This window comes from Moschus berezovskii, chromosome 1 (genome assembly GCF_049115385.1).
Source record: "Moschus berezovskii isolate FMDL1 chromosome 1, NW_MosBer_1.0, whole genome shotgun sequence".
NCBI classification, from domain to species: domain Eukaryota; kingdom Metazoa; phylum Chordata; class Mammalia; order Artiodactyla; family Moschidae; genus Moschus; species Moschus berezovskii.
Window position 1 is genome coordinate 35,573,701 of NC_142460.1, and position 19,958 is coordinate 35,593,658.

Below are 19,958 nucleotides of genomic sequence, written 5' to 3' on the forward strand. Positions count from 1 at the left end.
AGGTGGCAAGAATACACAGAAGAACTGTACAAAAAAGATCTTCATGACCAAGATAGTCACAATAAACTGATCACTGACCTAGAGCCAGACATCTTGGAATGTGAAGTCAAGTGGGCCTTAGAAAGCATCACTACGAACAAAGCTAGTGGAGGTGATGGAATTCCAGTTGAGCTATTTCAAATCTTGAAAGATGATGCTGTGAAAGTGCTGCACTCAATATGCCAGCAAATTTGGAAAGCTCAGCAGTGGCCACAGGACACAGCACAATTGCACTCACCTCACACGCTAGTAAAGTCATGCTCAAAATTCTCCAAGCCAGGCTTCAGCAATATGTGAACCATGAACTCCCAGATGTTCAAGCAGGTTTTAGAAAAGGCAGAGGCACCAGAGATCAAATTGCCAACCTCCACTAGATCATGGAGAAAGCAAGAGAGTTCCAGAAGAGCATCGATTTCGGCTTCATTGACTATGCCAAAGCCTTTGACTGTGTGTATCACAATAAACTGTGGAACATTCTAAAAGAGATGGGAATACGAGACCACCTGACCTGCCTCTTGAGAAACCTGTATGCAGGTCAGGAAGCAACAGTCAGAACTGTACATGGAACAACAGACTGGTTCCAAATAGGAAAAGGAGTACGTCAAGGCTGTATATTGTCACCCTGCTTATTTAACTTCTATGCAGAGTACATCATGAGGAAAACTGGGCTGGAAGAAGCACAAGCTGGAATCAAGATTGCTGGGAGAAATGTCAATAACCTCAGATATGCAGATGACACCACTCTTACGGCAGAAATTGAAGAGGAACTAAAAAGTCTCTTGATGAAAGTGAAAGAGGAGAGTGAAAAGGTTGGCTTGAAGCTCAACATTCAGAAAACAAAAATCATGGCATCTGGTCCCATAACTTCATGGGAAATAGATGGGGAAACAGTGGAAACAGTGTCAGACTTTATTTTTTGGGCTCCAAAATCACTGCAGATGTTGATTGCAGCCATGAAATTAAAAGACGGTTACTCCTTGGAAGGAAAGTTATGACCAACCTACATAGTATACTAAAAAGCAGAGACATTACTTTGCCAACAAAGGTCCGTCTAGTCAAGGCTATGGTTTTTCCGGTGGTCATGTATGGATGTGAGAGTTGGACTGTGAAGAAAGCTGATCGCCGAAGAATTGATGCTCTTGAACTGTGGTGTTGGAGAAGACTCCTGAGAGTCCCTTGTACTGCAAGGAGATCCAACCAGTCCATTCTAAAAGAGATCAATCCTGGGTGTTCATTGGAAGGACTGATGCTGAAGCTGAAACTGTAATACTTTGGCCACCTCATGAGACAAGTTGACTCACGGGAAAAGACTCTGATGCTAGGAAAGGTTGGGGGCGGGAAGAGAAGGGGAAAACAGAGAATGAGATGGCTGGATGGCATCACCGACTCTGTGGACATGAGTTTGAGTGAACTCCGGGAGTTGGTGATGGACAGGGAGGCCTGGCGCGCTGTGATTCATGGGGTTGCAGAGAGTCGGACACGACTGAGCGACTGAACTGACTCACTGACTGACTTTGCTGTTGTGACAATACCAAACTTGAAAGTGGCTAAGACAACATGTAAATAGAAATTTTTGTAATCAGAATGATGTCCAAGTGGATGAACATTGACATGATATAATGGGTTAATATCACTGAGAGTCATAGCTAGAAAGATGTATATGGGAAATCTTGCATCATAGTCATAATGAACTGTATTTAGTATTTCTGCATGCTGAACATACAGCCACAGGACAGACATTGTTGGATGTGTTTATAATTTTCTTGAATTGCACCCAGATCAAAAGTATTTGCAAAACATTTGATATAAACTGAATAGATGCCATTCAAATCACTTTAGAATGAAAATGGCACTCTGGAACCATGCAAACATTGGTTTTCCTGAAGCCTCACCCCAGATCAGTTCAGTTACTTCTGTTGCTCAGTCATGTCTGACTCTTTGCAACCCCATGGACTGCAGCATGCCAGGCTTCCCTGACCATCACCAACTTCTGGAGTTTGCTCAAACTCATGTCCATCGAGTTTGTGATGTCATCCAACCGTCTCAACCTCTGTCGTCCCCTTCTCCTCCTTCTTTCAATCTTTCCCAGCATCAGGGTCTTTTCCAATGAGTCAATTCTTCGCATCAGTTGGCCAAAGTATTGGAATTTCAGCTTAAACATCAGTCTTTCCAATGAATATTCAGGACTGATTTCCTTTGGATTGACTAGTAGGATCTCCTTGCAGTCCAATGGACTCCCAAGATTCTTCTCCAACACCACAGTTCAAAAGCATCGATTCTTCTGTGCTCAGCTTTCTTCAAAGTCCAACGCTCACATCCATACATCACCCAAGATAGTAAGGGAAAAAAAATTAATCTAGGACCCTGAAATGAATGTTTATTCCTTCAGAATATTGACCACACCCATAAATTAGCATAGATGGTAAAACATATGTAAATGGAGAATGTATATTACTAAACTGATAGAACATCCTGCTTGCCAACAAGTCTACAGGAGGTCATGTGTAATTGTTAGAAAGAACTCACTGGTAAACTTCAGTTGAAACTGATTTATTTATATGGTCAATGACTAGTTTTGCTGGAGGCTTCCATCTAAGGGAATGTTATAGCCTGCTAAGTTTGCTAAATAATGAACACAGTTATTCAAACATATTGTTTCTGCTTATAGAAATTATTTTTTGCAAACCATAATTGATATAATGATAGCAATCAGTTCAGTTCAGTCGCTCAGTCGTGTCCGACTCTCCGCAACCCCATGAATCACAGCACGCCAGGCCTCCCTGTCCATCACCAACTCCCGGAGTTCACTCAAACTCATGTCCATAGAGTCGGTGATGCCATCCAGCCATCTCATTCTCTGTCGTCCCCTTCTCCTCCCTCTCCCAACCTTTCCTAGCATCAGAGTCTTTTCCAGTGAGTCAACTCGTCGCATGAGGTGGCCAAAGTATTTCAGTTTCAGCTTTAGCATCAGTCCTTCCAATGAACACCCAGGATTGATCTCCTTTAGAATGGACTGGTTGGATCTCCTTGCAGTACAAGGGACTCTCAGGAGTCTTCTCCAACACCACAGTTCAAAAGTCGTCAATAGACATAATCAATAAATGTAATCTATAATAAATAATATGCATTAGAAAATGAAAGTCAGTTACTTATTCTTGAGAATTCTACATGACAGGGAAAATATTAAAGCTAGACAGACCCCAAATTTAAGACTTAATTTCAATTGAATTGACCCATACCCACTCTCATCTATGTGATGATGTATGCCCCTTTGTAGAAAGATCAGGAAAACTAGTAGCCATGTCTGAAGTGTATATACTAAGCAAAGCTATTATCGAACTTCCTGTGTTATCTTTCATGAAATATTTCTTGAAGGTAGGTAAATCTGATTCAGAGTAAAATTTCTCAAGCATATGAGTTATATCATAAAAAATTTAGGGACACTTTTGTTAGTAAAGGTACTCTTTGTCTTATAACCATTTATTAATAAAGAAAATAAATTTTAGAAAAAATAAATGTATTATCCAAGTTTGCACATTCCTTAAGTGTCAGAAATTCGCCTTTATACCTAAAAATTTTTGGATTCAATGTAAATGTTTCCAACTTAAGCATCGTAAAAGTTACATGGAGTTTGACATCTAATTACTAAAAGGAAAAGCAACAAAAGTAAATTAAAATATACTATAAAAAGAGAGGTCCAATAGAGGAACGATTCTTCCTCTCACAAAGTCTCATGGGTTTTCATTGAAAATTAGCTGACTGCATTTAGGGGGTATTGTGTGATGCATTCTTTCACTATTGGAAGATGGAACAAGGTACTATGTCAGGCTTTTAAAAAAGAAATAAAACATTGAGATGGAGTTGAGAGCAATTCTTCTTTACAGTTCAGTTCAGTTCAGTTCAATCGCTCAGTCGTGTCTGACTTTTTGCGACCCCATGAATCACAGCAAGACAGGTCTCCCTGACCACTGGCAACCCCTAGAGTTTACCAAAACTCATGTCCATCGAGTCGGTGACACCATCCAAGCATCTCATCCTCTGTCGTCCCCTTCTCCTCTTGCCCCCAATCCCTCCCAGCATCAGAGTCTTTTCCAATGAGTCAACTCTTCGCATGAGGGGGCCAAAGTATTGGAGTTTTAGCTTCAGCATCAGTCCTTCCAATGAACACCCAGGACTGATCTCCTTTAGAATGGACTGGTTGGATCTCCTTGCCGTCCAAGGAACTCTCAAGAGTCTTCTCCAACAGCACAGTTCAAAAGCATAAATTCTTCAGCGATCAGCTTTCTTCAAAGTCCAACTCTCATCCAAACATGACCACGGGAAAAACCATAGCCTTGACTAGACGTACCTTTGTTGACACAGTAATGTCTCTGCTTTTTAATATGATGTCTAGGTTGGTCATAACTTTCCTTCCAAGGAGTAAGCATCTTTTAATTTCATGGCTGCAATCACCATCTGCAGTGATTTTGGAGCCCCCAAAAATAAAGTCTGACACTGTTTCCACTGTTTCCCCATCTATTTGCCATGAAGTGAATGGACCAGATGCCATGATCTTTGTTTTCTGAATGTTGAGCTTCAAGCCAACCTTTTCACTCTCCTCTTTCACTTTCATCAAGAGGCTTTTTAGTTCCTCTTCACTTTCTGCCATAAGGGTGGTGTCATCTGCATATCTGAGGTTATTGATATTTCTCCTGGTAATCTTCATTCCAGCTTGTGCTTCTTCCAGCCCAGTGTTTCTCATGATGTACTCTGCATAGAAGTTAAATAAGCAGGGTGACAATATGCAGCCTTGATGTACTCCTTTTCCTACTTGAAACCAGTCTGTTGTTCCGTGTCCAGTTCTATCTGTTGCTTCCTGAGCTGCATATAGGTTTCTCAAGGGGCAGGTCAGGTGGTCTGGTATTCCCATCTCTTTCAGAATGTTCCACAGTTTATTGTGAAAGGCTTTGGCATAGTCAATGAAGCAGAAATAGATGTTTTTCTGGAACTCTCTTGCTTTCTCCATGATCCAGCGGATGTTGGCCATTTGATCTCTGGTTTCTCTGCCTTTTCTAAAACCTGCTTGAACATCTGGGAGTTCACGGTTCACATATTGCTGAAGCCTGGCTTGGAGAATTTTTAGCATGACTTTACTAGCATGAGATGAATGCAATTGTGTCGTAGTTTGAGCGTTCTTTGGCATTGCCTTTCTTTGGGATTGGAATGAAGACTGACCTTTTCCAGTCCTGTGGCCACTGCTGAGTTTTCCAAATTTGCTGGCCTATTGAGTGCAGCAGTTTAGGGTTTGAAATAGCTCCACTGGAATTCCATCACCTCCACTAGCTTTGTTCATAGTGATGCTTTCTACGGCCCACTTGACTTCACATTCCAGGGTGTCTGGCTCTAGGTGAGTGATCACGTCATCATGATTATCTTCGTCATGAAGATCTTTTTTGTACAGTTCTTCTGTGTATTGTTGCCACCTCTTCTTAATATCTTCTGCTTCTATTAGGTCCATATCATTTCTGTCCTTTATCGAGCCCATCTTTGCATGAAATGTTCCCTTGGTATCTCTGTTTTTCTTTACCCACAGAGAAAAACTATGCAGTATATGAAATCTTAATATAGCTAGATTAGCTTAAGAACTAAAGTATTTCAACACTACTCTCTATATTTGTCCTGTCTTTTCCTTCCCTTGCTGTGTCCACAAGTCAGTTCTCTATGTCTGTGTCTCTATTCCTGCCCTGCAAACAGGTTCATCATTACTATTTTTCTGGATTCCACATATGTGCATTAATATATATCATTTTTCTCTTTCTGACTTATTTCACTCTGTATAATAGGTTCTAGTTTCATTCACCTTAGTTCAATTGACTCAAATTTGTTCTTTGTATTGCTGAGTAATATTTCATCATATATATGTACCAGAACTTTTTTATTCATTCATGTGTTGATGGACATCTAGGTTGTTTCCATGACCTAGCTATATGTATACTTATAGCTGATTCAGGTTGTTTTTCAGCAGAAACCAACACAATATTGTAAAGCAATTATCCTATAATTAAAACTTTTAAAAAGAACTAAGGTGTATTTATACATGTTGGTATATTAATAGCGTGCTTCTTTTCATATGGTTCAATTGTGTAGCAATATACTGTTGAAGAAAATCCTTACATTACCTAAGGGACAATTCTAACACATCTCTCTGTCAACTGCCAATTATCTATTACTGGGCTTACCAAAAAAGCACAGTGGCAGCTAGATAAAGAATATGAGAGAATATTATATTTATTACTAAATACATGCCAAGAATTGTAAACTATTGTTACAATTTGGTGAATTCTATCCCACCATCTCCAATTACCTCACCTATAAAGAAAGAAGATGAACCTTAGAGAATGACTATGAGCTGCCATAATCAGAAAGTGACAACAGTTTATAAGCTGGTGCTCTGAATGTGGCATCAGTTCTAAAACAAATCAACAAAATCTTGTGACTAGATATGTGGCAGTTGATTTATACTTTTCTAAGTAGCTTCAGTCATGTCCAACTCTTTACAACCCAATGGACTGTAGTCTGCCAGGCTCTTCTGTCCATGGGATTTCTTAGGCAAGAATATTGGAGTGGGTTGCCATGCCCTTTTCCAGGGTATTTTCCCAACCCAGGGATCCAACCCATGTTTCTTATGTCTCCTGCATTAACAGATGGGTTCTTTACCACTAGCGTCACCTGAGATGCCCCATTTGAGTTAGCAGATGCTGTTATTTCTGTAGTGATTGGGAGAATGACCAGAAGCAGTTAACGCTTACCTGATGGACAATAGAATTCCTTCAGTTTCACAGTTCTGCATTACTTCAATCCTGCAATGTGCCACAGACTCGCCAGCTGAAACTTTGATCTTCTTGATATCCTACAGAATATCACGCTGCTTAATCACTTTGTTGACACTGGACCTGATGAGAGAAGAAAAAATAAATAGCTTAGATGATTTGGTAACAAACATGTTAGATGTTGAAAGAGAAACAAAAAGCAAGTCAGCAACCCATGCTCTTAGCAAAAGTTCCAGTGGGACTATGGGCATGAGCATGTAAGCATATCACCTCTAAAGTAAAGGAAAATTTGCTACATTTTGCAGCACCTGTCATTAATATAGAAACACCCACCCTCAGTGGACCTCATGGATTTTGGAAGCAGTATTCCACATATGCGTGAACTTGTCCAACATATTGCAACTCTAGGGACTATAGCCCACCAGACTCCTCTGTCCTTGGGATTCTCCAGACAAGAATATTGGAGTGGGTTGCCATGCCCTCCTCCAGGGGATCTTCCTGATCCAAGGATTGAACCTGTGTCTCTTATGTCTCCTGCATTGGCAGGCAGGCCACAGGGCTTCCCTGATAGCTCAGTTGGCAAAGAATCTGCCTGCAATGCAGGAGATCCCAGTTCCATCCCTGGGTTGGGATGAACTGCAGGAGAAGAAATAAGCTACCCACTCCAGTATTCTTGGGCTTCCTTTGGGACTCAGCTAGTAAAGAATCCATCCACAACACAGGAGACCCCAGTTCCATTCCTGGGTTGGGAAGATCCCTTGGAGAAGGAAAAGGCTACCCACTCCAGTATTATGGCCTGGAGAATTCCATGGCCTATATAGTTCATGGGGTCACAAAGAATCGGACATGACTGAGTGACTTTCACTTTTCTTTACCACTAGTGCCACCTGGGAAGCTCTTTGAGGGACTCTGGCACATTTCCTAGGTATCCAGGAAGGCTGACATCTTGAGTAAGGCCTAGGGCAAGGAAAGCTTTGAAGTGCATCCAGAAACTACAAGGCTTCCCTGGTGGCTCAGTGGTAAAGAATCCACCTGCTAATTCAGCAGACATGATTTGATCCCTAGATCTGGAAGATCCCCTGGAGTAGGAAATGGCAACCTACTCCAGTATTCTTGTCTGGGAAATTCCATAGACAGAGGAGCCTGATGGTCTCCAGTCCATGGGGTTGCAAAAAGTCAGGCTCAACTTAGCTATTAAACAACAATAAACCCTACCCTTACAATGTATAAAATTTGAACAAAAAATACAAAGTATTTGTGGCAAATAGAAATGCTCTAATGAACTCTTTGAGAGTTTTATCAGTGAATCATCTTAGAAAACCCTAGGGCTTGGTAGTAATCTCTTGCCTTCTTCTAGAGATAAGTATTATTCTTAGAGAAACAGACCTTAGGATGAACTGGGATCAGGTGAAAATGGATATAGGATTATTGGATATCAGATGAATATGCAACCTGAGTTGCTCATTATGAACTTAGTATCGCCCACAAGCTTGTTATCGGACTGATGCTGACAGAGCTGAGGCTGCAAAGAATATTTTTCTGGGAAAATAGAATAAGAGTATTGGGTTGTTTGTGCTGCTTGTATTCTGCTGAATAAGTGGCCTGGTTAAATAAAGTAAAATTCGTGAAAAGGCTTATTGCATGACATGAGCATAATTAAATGTCTATCAAAAAAAATTTAATTGATTTCACATTTCTACAGCTCTAGCCTGTAATTACTTTCTGATTTAAATGTACGTTTGTCAAATACAAATTGAGATTATTTCTTATTACTGGATAATTCACTATGTGTTTATAATGGGTAGCTCATAACATTATAGTATAAAATAGAATGATGATAAGCACTCATAAAACACTGATCATCATTTATTAGATTATGATACGTTATTTTTATTTTGTATTTAGTTTTCATTGCAAAACACAATTGCAGTCATATTGTTTTCACAGCAAGAATAAAATACATGCTATTTATTTTTAATTTGGCCATTTTGAAATAATAAAAAAGAAGGCATTGCTGTATGCTTTAAGAGACAAGAAATGTGTGATATTGTTTTAAGCAAAGTGTATCCTTTCCTTTTTCCTGAAAAGATTCTATTCAACTGCACAGTCATAGGTTATATTGATATATATGTGACATAAAAACAATTGTAGAAGTAAGGTAATTGAGCTTCTTCATCATATCAATGAAAAAACGAGGACAAGAAAATTAAGGACATCACCCAGTTCACACAGTTAAATTGTGCAGAACTGAGTTAAACTCATGTTTCTGAGCTTATTGCAAGTGAACATTCAATAACACATTTTACATCCATTAAAAAATAATTTTATTTTCTTGTGTTAAATCAATGTTTCTAAAAACTTCAAACAAATTATTTATAACAAATGTCATTTATAAATGAGTACTTTTGAGAAATAAAATTTCTTACTTTTTCTTCTACTTGTCTAATCAGTATTTTCAGTTAAATACAATATGAAATTATTTTTGTTTTCACACAAAGTATACAATGTTAACAGCTAAATAGTTATTTACAGAGCATCTATTATTTGCCTTTTATGCTCAAGCCTGAATGGAGTCACTGTTTTCTCTTTATAGGAATATGAAATCTTGTTACTGTGAATGCATGGAAGAGAACAAATTAGTTAAATAACAATATGAATAGTAATTCATTATCGTTGGGAAAAATAGAGCTCAAAAAATATACCTTCCCCAGAAGGAGGTATAAAGTTTAGAAGACTGAAAGGTGAAAGAGTTTTCTAGAAACCTCTGAGAAGTTTCTCGGATTACTTTGCTTATGAACATATGGTTTCTCAGAAAATATTTTCTAAAATTTTCTATTAGAATTTATTCTTCCCAAGATGATAATTACTTTAGATGTGAAAATAAAGGCAATTCACACAATACATAAATAAATTCAAGTTAAATATGTTGCTATCAATGATTTATTTAATAATAGTAACATATTTTGTGCCATCCGCTTTATTCCAGTTTGCCTTCCTCCCTCTGTCACAAAAACAAGGTGGGAATTACCAATAACACTTATGTTTTTGTTGACTCATCTTGAAGAGAGCATGCTTATATGTGCATGTTAGGGCAGATACCATCTTAAATAGTTACGCTATTGGATAAGTCTCTTTGTGTTCTTCTCGGTTAATTTTCTTTATCTGTAAGCTAAGTGTTTTATAGTGAAATGATTACTAAAGGACAATGGTGAATGTAACACTGCCTCCAAATGTCTTTCCTCTTATGGCCCACTCTGGAGGAGGCAGGTGGTGGACTGAATACATCAATCACATCGACCCTGGGAGACCCATGTAACTTTAAATAGATTTAATACTATTAACAGAGGTGATTCTACACCTCTCTTTCCTCTTTTCTAAGAAGTACAGAGAGAGATTGCCTCCAGGATGCTTCATCTGCATCCCTGAATGTAGATTATATGGAGCAGATCTATAGCCAACCTATAACTATAAAAGACCTTGTCGCTGGGAAAGATTGAAGACAGGAGGAGAAGTGGACAACAGAGGATGAGATGGTTAGATGGTGTCACCGACTCAGTGGACATGAGTTTGAACAAACTCCGGGAGATAGTGAAGGACAAGGAAGCCCGGCATGCTGCAGTCCATGAGGTCACAAAGAGTTGGACATGACTTAATGAGTGAAAGACAAAAATAATTTACATGATCATGAGCAACAAATAAAACATCATTGGCATGACCAAAGGTTCTAAGGACATTTATAATTGTAGCAGAACCTACCATATCTTAACTGATACAGCTACCTTTAGTCAGTAAATACATAATTATATGTACTGTTCAAAATTTGCATCTTTACCTGTAAATATGAGTGTAGACATGTGAAAAGTGAAAGTGTTAGTTGCTCTATTGTGTCTGACTCTTTGTGACCCCATGTACTCTAGCCCACCAGGTTTCTTTGTCCTTGGAAATCTCCAGGCTAGGATACTGGAGAAGGTAGATCCACTGGAGTAGAGCCCTTCTCCAGGGTATTGTCCCAATCCAGGGATATGGGTCTCCTGCATTGCAGGCAGATTCTTCATCATCTGAGCCACCAGGGAAGGCCTCAAAAGAGTGACCTGTTCCCTGATTGGAAACCTGGGCTGTGTTGGTTAGAATGCTGAATTCTAACCACTAGACCACTAGAGATGCTTGGTATTCAAAATTTATAACTTTACCTGTAAATATGTTAATGATTTTTATGTAGATATGTAAGCATAAGTATAGTCATAAAAAGAAATAATTATACCTAGTTATTATAATTCTGGGAATGCTGGGTAGGCAATAAGTCGTAAAATAAACACCAAGGCAGAGCTGACCCTTACTACACTTGAAGATTCTTCGAAATTATTAAATCAATCCTCTTCTCCATTATATATAAAATTTATTTAAGGGAAAAAAAACATTTTCTAAAAAATAGATTGACATATTTTTTGAATTTATCATGTTCTTTTTGGAAAAGGATGGTTTAATGATGTATGGTAAGAGGGAAATGTCTATCAGTAGTGGAAGTAGCAGACTCTTCAGTTCAGTTCAGTTCAATTCAGTCGCTCAGTCGTGTCCAACTCTTTGCAACCCCATGAATCACAGCACGCCAGGCCTCCCTGTCCATCACCAACTCCCGGAGTTCACTCAAACTCATGTCCATCCAGTCGGTGATGCCATCCAGCCATCTCATTCTCTGTCGTCCCTTTCTCCTCCTGCTCCCAATCCCTCCCAGCATCAGAGTCTTTTCCAATGAGTCAACTCGTCGCATGAGGTGGCCAAAATATTGGAGCTTCAGCTTTAACGTCAGTCCTTCCAATAAACACCCAGGACTGATCTCTTTTAGAATGGACTGGTTGGATCTCCTTGTAGTCCAAGGGACTCTCAAGAGTCTTCTCCAGCACCACACTTAAAAAGCATCAATTCTTCAGCAATCAGCTTTCTTCACAGTCCAACTCTTACATCCATACATGACCACGCGAAAAACCATAGCCTTGACTAGACGGACCTTGGTTGGCAAAGTAATGTCTCTATTTTTTAGTATGCTATCTAGGTTGGTCATAACTTTCTTTCCAAGGAGTAAGCGTCTTTTAATTTCATGGCTGCAATCAGCATCTGCAGTGATTTTGGAACCCAAATAATAAAGTCTGACACTGTTTCCACTGTTTCTCCATCTATTTCCCATGGAGTGATGGGACCAGATGCCATGATCTTAGTTTTCTGAATGCTGAGCTTCAAGTCAACTTTTTCACTGTCCTCTTTCACTTTCATCAAGAGACTTTTTGGTTCTTCTTCACTTTCTGCCATAAGGGTGGTGTCATCTTCATATCTGAGGTTATTGATATTTCTCCCGGCAATCTTGATTCCAGCTTGTGCTTCTTCTAGCCCAGCGTTCCTCATGATGTATTCTCCATATAAGTTAAATAAGCTGGGTGACAATATACAGAGGGGAAAAAGTGGTGTATATGTTCATTGCTTACTAAAGATTGGTTTTACCTATCTTATACTTTTGATACTTCTGAATAATAAATTTTGCTTGCTTCAGTATTTGAAAAATAAGACTACTGATATTATAAGGAGAAAAGTACTTTGAATATTGTGTAATTCATATCTACACTTATGTTCTTTTACAAAAGGAAGCCACAAATACGAATATAGGTGATTCCTATAGGGAATCACCTATATTATTAACTTGAAGTTCTTATTCATCTAATATTTGAAATTATGAAGAACAACAAAATATTTTGAGTTTGTTTCATAGATTGTTTTAAAGAATTGTTATGGATTCTTTATTTTTTAAGCATACTGAAAATGTAAGCTTTTATTTATATTTTAAACAATTACATAAGAACAGTCTCAAATTATTTCAATTTACATTATCTTGTTCTCTTGCTTGGAGATCAACATTAAATAAATATGGAGATATTTTCTAGCTTGAAAACCATGCTTCTTCTTCTCAGTTTGCAGCTTTCATGTGAAAGGATTTAATATTTTAAATTATTCATTGAATCATATTTCAGGGTACACTACCATACATTGTATAACCCAAATTCTCTGAGGAATGGAATTTTCCCCCCAAATAGCAAAGTGCCAAGGTTGCATTGATTGCTTATTTTTGGATTTCTTTGGTGACAGAGACCCTTGACAAAGCAGAACTCAAGCTGCGTCATTTTGAGTGACGTGAAAAACATTGAAAAGATTGGAAATTTTGTAAGGGTGAAATAAAATATGGGTCTTGGCAGCTTTTCACTATTATGAAATTGACTTCAAAAAGATTAATGCATTTAGGTATTATTTTAAGTTATGTCAACTATATTTGTGATTATGATTCTATACAAGCACATTTACTTTATTTTTATGTGAATTTACTTCGTGAGCCAGAATATTTCAATTAATTTTAAATAATTGTTATTTAGATGTTTCATAGCGTGACAGTTTTCAGCCAAATCTAGCATTCTAAGTCTTAAGGCAGAAATAGGAACTAGATCTCACTGCACTATTTCCATATGTCACATATACCAGCAAATGTTCTACGTCATCTGTTTAAATATTGCAACAACCCTGTAAGAGGTAGGATATTTCATTATTCTTACTTTTTAGGTGGGAAAGGATAGCTCAGAGAGACTAATTACCATTCTCAAAGCCACACCAGGACTACTTAACAGAATTAAGTTTCAAATAGGTCTGAGGAAAAACAACAACAAAACAAACAATAAACCCTGGGCCATTGAATGCTATGTTTATTCCACCTGTAAGGTTACTGATGGGAATATTTTGCAAAGGTAAGTAAATCACAATTTTTATGACTTTTTTGTTGTTTACCTTATGCTCACACATTATTGTATTTTCAATGAGGTATAAAGTCAACAAAGTACACAAATTTTGTGTTTAGCTTGATAAATTTTATAAATATTTTACCTACATTACTGTAACTACCTCCTCAACTAAGATCCAGAATATTGTCATCAACCAATAAGGTCCATCATGCCCATTCCCAATCAACATGATGTTTTGACTTGTTTTCACATACATCACACATGTCAACCTCAAAACAGTCTATTTTACACAAGATTTCAATTTACAATCTATTTGCTCAATATATTTAAAAAAGAAAGACTATCAATACCAAGAATAACAGGAAATTTGCAACTTGAGTATATGAGAATGAGGGGTTTACTCTGATGACCATTGGCAAAATATAAGAACTGAGGATTGTTAATAAACATTGGAGAAATTTTATTTCCAGGACATATTCAGAAAATACTAGGGTTATCATGATGTCCTATGATGGCATCATGTGTTAATATCAGTATTTCTTTGTTTAATTCATTTGTGAAAATTTATTAAGAGTTAGCACAGTAGTAGTGGATAAAATAAATGGTTCAAATATGTGAAAGCCATAGTGCATGGGATTTAATGACTTAACTGTTTACTACCTGAGAAAAGTCCAACAGATGCACAATTTGGATACAAACTCCTCTGAATCAGGTGGTAGCAATAATGTTATTGGGAATTCAGATGGGAGGAAGTAAATGTGTCTGTGTGTGTAATGCACAGAAATAGTCACATATGTTAAATTCTGTGCTAGTACACCCATTTTGCAGATTTTTAGGATCTTCTAAGATTTCATTGGAGGGACTGATGCTAGGGCTGAAACTCCAATACTTTGGCCACCTCGTGCGAAAGTTGACTCACTGGAAAAGACTCTGATACTGGGAGGGATTGGGGGCAGGATGAGACGGGGATGACAGAGAGTGAGATGGCTGGATGGCATCACCGACTCGATGGACATATGAGTTTGAGTGAACTCCGGGAGTTGGTGATGGACAGGGAGGCCTGGCGTGCTGTGATTCATGGGGTCGCAAAGAGTCGGATATGACTGAGTGACTGAACTGAACTGAACTGAACTGAAGATTACATTATGAAATAAGCCATGAGATTATAATTTTATAAGAAAAAACCCTTAAGATTTTAATAGAAATTTACTGATAAAATATTCACAATACAATATTTTTATTGAAGTACAGTTGATATGGTGTTAGAGAAGACTCTTGAGAGTCCCTTGGACAGCAGTAGATCAAACTAGTCAACTCTAAAGGAAATCAACCCTGAATATTCCCTGGAAGGACTGATGCTGAAACGGAAGCTCCAGTGGTTTTGCCATCTGATCCGAAGAGCTGACTGACTGGAAAAGATCCTGATGCTGGGAAAAATTGAGGGCAGGAGGAGAAAGGGATGACAGAGGATGGGAGCTTGGATGGCATCATCAATTCAATAGACATGAGTTTGAGCAGACTCTGGGAGATAATGAAGGACAGGAAAACCTGATGTGCTGCAGTTCCTCTGGTCACAAAGAGTCAGACACGATTTAGTGACTGAGCAACAACAATAATACGCTATTGTAAGCTAACTATATGTCAATAAACATGTTGTGATGTTAAAAATACAATAAAAGAAAAAATAATTTTATGTTTTATTGCTGATATAGAAAAATGTCCAACATTGATGGGTGATCATTAAATATTTTTAAACTGAATGAATGAATAAATAGGTAAGTGTTTTATTCAAAAATTTCATGATTATAAATAAAGAGATTTCTTAGCCAGCCTAACATCAAGAACACACTTGCCTTTCACATATTTTGGTTTCTAAATATGCCTTCAGTCTGTCTACTTTCTCACGTCTGTTAGCTCAATCTTGATTCAAAGTGTCATCATTTTTCATCAAGAGTACTTACAATCATCTTCTATTGGTCTCCATTCTTTCACTTTTGCAGAAATATAAACTTTGAAAGCCTACTTCAGATTTTGTCATTCTTTGGTTTAAAGTCTTTTAATAACATCCCTATTAGAAACTGGAAAATATTTATACTCCTAAATATTATGGCCAACATAATTTGGTCCCTGGCTAACTCATTAATCTCCTCTCAATAGCAGTCCTCCCCATCCCACTTCACATTATGATTCAGATGTACCAGTGTCCTTGCTATTTTATGTATCAGATATTTTTCCTTTTCAAGTCCATTGAACATCCTGTTCTTGTTTTGTGTAGTACAAGTTTTCTCTCTGATTGACTTTGTGTTTTTCATTTCTGAATTTATACTACTGGCTCCATCTCTAGTAAACTTGGCAGCACTGATCCAATATCCTAGCCAATAATCAGGTTTAGCACATACAATGATTTTTTATGCATGATGTAGATATGTGAAAATTTTAAATTAGTAGCAGGAATATAACATGGGTAGTTCTCACAGAAATTTTAATAAACTCCAGCTCCATCTCTTCTCCCTGTCATAATTACCAGTTAGGGATTTCTCACATAAACTTTTATTCAGTTCTAGTCCTGTTATCCTGGGTATGTTGATTAAATGATTACAATTTTTTTTCTATTTCAAAAATTGTGTCTCATTTAAGTTTTTTTTTTCTAGTATAAATATTCATATCCTGATGACATATTTTTTTCTAACACTTTGACACAATTTTACACAAATGCTCACAATGCCCATACAAGGATTCAAAACATTCTATTTAATTTTTAGCACCAGACTTCCAAAGATGTAATTCTTGTTTTTAAAAAGTTTCTTCACTGCCTGTTTCAAAATCACCTTTATAATAAATGAATATGTTTTTCTATATAAATATATTTTGTGAATATATGAGTATATTATCACATACCTTGAACTCTTGCTTTATCTTATTAACTTGTCTGAGTTTTACATGATAAGTATCTGAGAAAGTATAGAGAAGTACCAAAACTAATGAAACATCCACGTAGCCACTATTCAATGCTTTTGTCATTTGCTCATTAGGTCAATTTTGTTGTGAATTTTTTAAAAAAAAGCACATCTTTTACAGTTAAACCCAACCCAACATTCCTTCCAAGCTCACATTCTACAAGAGTGAGTTGAACATTTGTGCCTCTATTACAGTGAAAATTTTACACTTTCGTTAAATATGCATGCGAATAGAGAATATTATGAGGAGGATAAATAAAGATAGATATTTCCTTTTATATGACCTGTTAGCTTTTTACTGCAATTCCAAGATAAATGTGTACATATTATACTTTGAATGCAATTTATTTTGAAAGATCCTTTCCCATTATCTAAAGAGTTACTATTGCCAAAAAAACAGTTAAGACCTTAAAATATAGTCATGAATCAAACAAGTATAAATTCAGTCAGCAAACATTTAGTAAGCACCCAAAAGTACTGGAATCATGATTTTGGCATATACTGAAGTGTGTGTTCATATGCATACATATATATGTATCTATATAGACATATATACATCATACTTTTATTAATATAATTTTTATCACCGAAATATATTAATTACTACATTTTACCATTTCATGAACAAAATATGATTATGCAATACTGAATTTTTATATTTAGCTCACTTGCCAAAAAAATACAATTTGTTGACAGTTAAGCAATATTGTGACATGTTCATAGCTCAACAATAAGAACCAAATTGAGGCTGATAGAAATGCAAACTTACCTGCAAGGACACATCATTCATATTGCATGTTGATATTTTCAGACTCAGTATAGTTTATTTTGTATCCCAGGAGAACCAAGAGTTCATCTATCATCTGCTTAATTGTGTGTGGCAAACATTCAGGCCTAAGGAGAGTTGAAAGCATAACATAAGCAGAGGAATAGCAAACAAACTGTTTCCATGCAATGCCTTTTCACACACCCTTTCCTCTTCATGACTATAAAATGAAATAAAATTGAAAAGAAAAGGAGTAAAGATACATGCAATATATGATGATGGTGGTGGTGGTATGGATAGCAAGTTGCTGAGAAGTACTCAACATCTTGGTTTCTGATGTGTGAATTAGAATCTCATCTCTTTTACTTGCGAAGTGCATGATTTTGACAGGTAATTTAAATTCTTTGTGCCTCAGTTTACTTATCTAAATTGAAAGTGCTAGTCAGTCAGTCATGTCTGACTGTTACGACCTCATGGACTGTAACTTGCCAGGCTCCCCTGTCCATGGAATTCTCCAGGCCAGAATATTGGAGTGGGTTGCCAATCTCTTCAGGAGATTTTCTTGACCCAAGGATCAAACCCGGGTCTCCTGCAATGCAGGTTGATTTTTTACCATCCGAGCTACAGGGAAGCTCTATTTATCAAAATACAGATATTAATCAGATCAACCTCAGGGCTTCCCTAAAGGGAGTTTGACATCTAACACAATGAGTTGTTGTTAAGTCACCAAGTCATGTCTGACTCTTTGCAACCCCATGGACTGCAGCACGCCAGACCTCCATGTCCCACACCATCTCTCAGAGTGACATTACCTTGATTCATGTTTCCTGTTACTCTGTGAAAATGTGAATCTTTTTTTTTGTTTGTTTGTTTGTTTTTTTTCTCAATTTATTTATTTATTTATTTATTTTATTTTACAATATTATATTGGTTGGTTTTGCCATACATTGATATGAATTTGCCCCGGGTTTACATAAGTTCCCCCTCCTGAACCCCCCTCCCACTTCCCTCCTCCCTTTATCCTCCCTCTGGGTCATCCCCGCATGCCAGCCCCGAGCATCCTATAACATGCATTGACCCTGGACTAGTGATTCGTTTCACATATGACAACATACGTGTTTCAATGCCATTCTCCCAAATCATCCCACCCTCACCCTCTCCCATAGAGTCCCAAAGACTGTTCTATACATCTGTGTCTCTTTTGCTGTCTCGTATACAGGGTTATCATTTGCATCTTTCTAAATTCCATATATATGTGTTAGTATACTGTATTGGTGTTTTTCTTTCTGGCTTACTTCACTCTGTATAATAGGCTCCAGTTTCATCCACCTCATTAGAACTGATTCAAATGTATTCTTTTTAATGGCTGAATAATACTCCATTGTGTATATGTACCAAAGCTTTCTTATCCATTCGTCTGCAGATGGACATCTAGATTGCTTCCATGTCCTGGCTATTATAAACAGTGCTGCAATGAACATTGGAGAACACGTGTCTCTTTCAATTCTGGTTTCCTCGGTGTGTATGCCCAGGAGTGCGATTGCTGGATCATATGGCAGTTCTATTTCCAATTTTTTGAGGAATCTCCACACTGTTCTCCATAGTGGCTGTACTAGTTTGCATTCCCACCAACAGTGTAAGAGGGTTCCTTTCTCTCCACATCCTCTCCAGCATTTATTGCATGTAGACTTTTGGATAGCAGCCATTCTGACTGGTATGAAATGGTATCTCATTGTGGTTTTGATTTGCATCTCTCTGATTATGAGGGATGTTGAGCATTTTTTCATGTGTTTGTTAGCCATCTGTGTCTTCTTTGGAGAAATGTCTGTTTAGTTCTTTGGCCCATTTTTTGATTGGGTCATTTATTTTTCTGGAATTGAGCTGCAGGAGCTGCTTGTATAATTTGGAGATTAATCCTTTATCAGTTGCTTCATTTGCTATTATTTTCTCCCATTCTGAAGGCTGTCTTTTCACCTTACTTATATTTGTATGGAAATACAAAAAACCTCGAATAGCCAAAGCAATCTTGAGGAAGAAAAATGGAACTGGGGGAATTAACCTGCAGGACTTCAGGCTCTACTACAAAGCCACAGTCATCAAGACAGTATGGTACTGGCATAAAGACAGAAATATAGATCAATGGAACAAAATAGAAAGCCCAGAGATAAATCCACGCACCTATGGACACCTCATCTTTGACAAAGGAGGCAAGAATATAAAATGGAGAAAAGACAGTCTCTTTAACAAGTGGTGCTGGGAAAACTGGTCAGCCACTTGTAAAAGAATGAAACTAGAACACTTCCTAACACCATACACAAAAATAAACTCAAAATGGATTAGAGAGCTAAATGTAAGACCAGAAACTATAAAACTCCTAGAGGAGAACATAGGCAAAACACTCTCTGACATAAATCACAGCAGGATCCTCCATGACCCACCTCCCAGAATATTGGAAATAAAAGCAAAAATAAACAAATGGGACCTAATTAAAATCAAAAGCTTCTGCACAGCAAAGGAAAATGTGAATCTTAATTCTACAAAAGTAAAGAATAAGCAGGGGATTTATAAATACTGGCCAAATAAAAAGGTCTAGTTTTGAAAAATAAAAGCTCCA

The 19,958-nt window shown here is 37.4% G+C and overlaps 1 pseudogene; it reads left to right on the forward strand.

Moving 5' to 3' along the window:
* Positions 1 to 19,958, forward strand: part of LOC129549925 (cleavage and polyadenylation specificity factor subunit 5 pseudogene) — a 99,582-nt pseudogene that overhangs the window by 69,312 nt on the left and 10,312 nt on the right.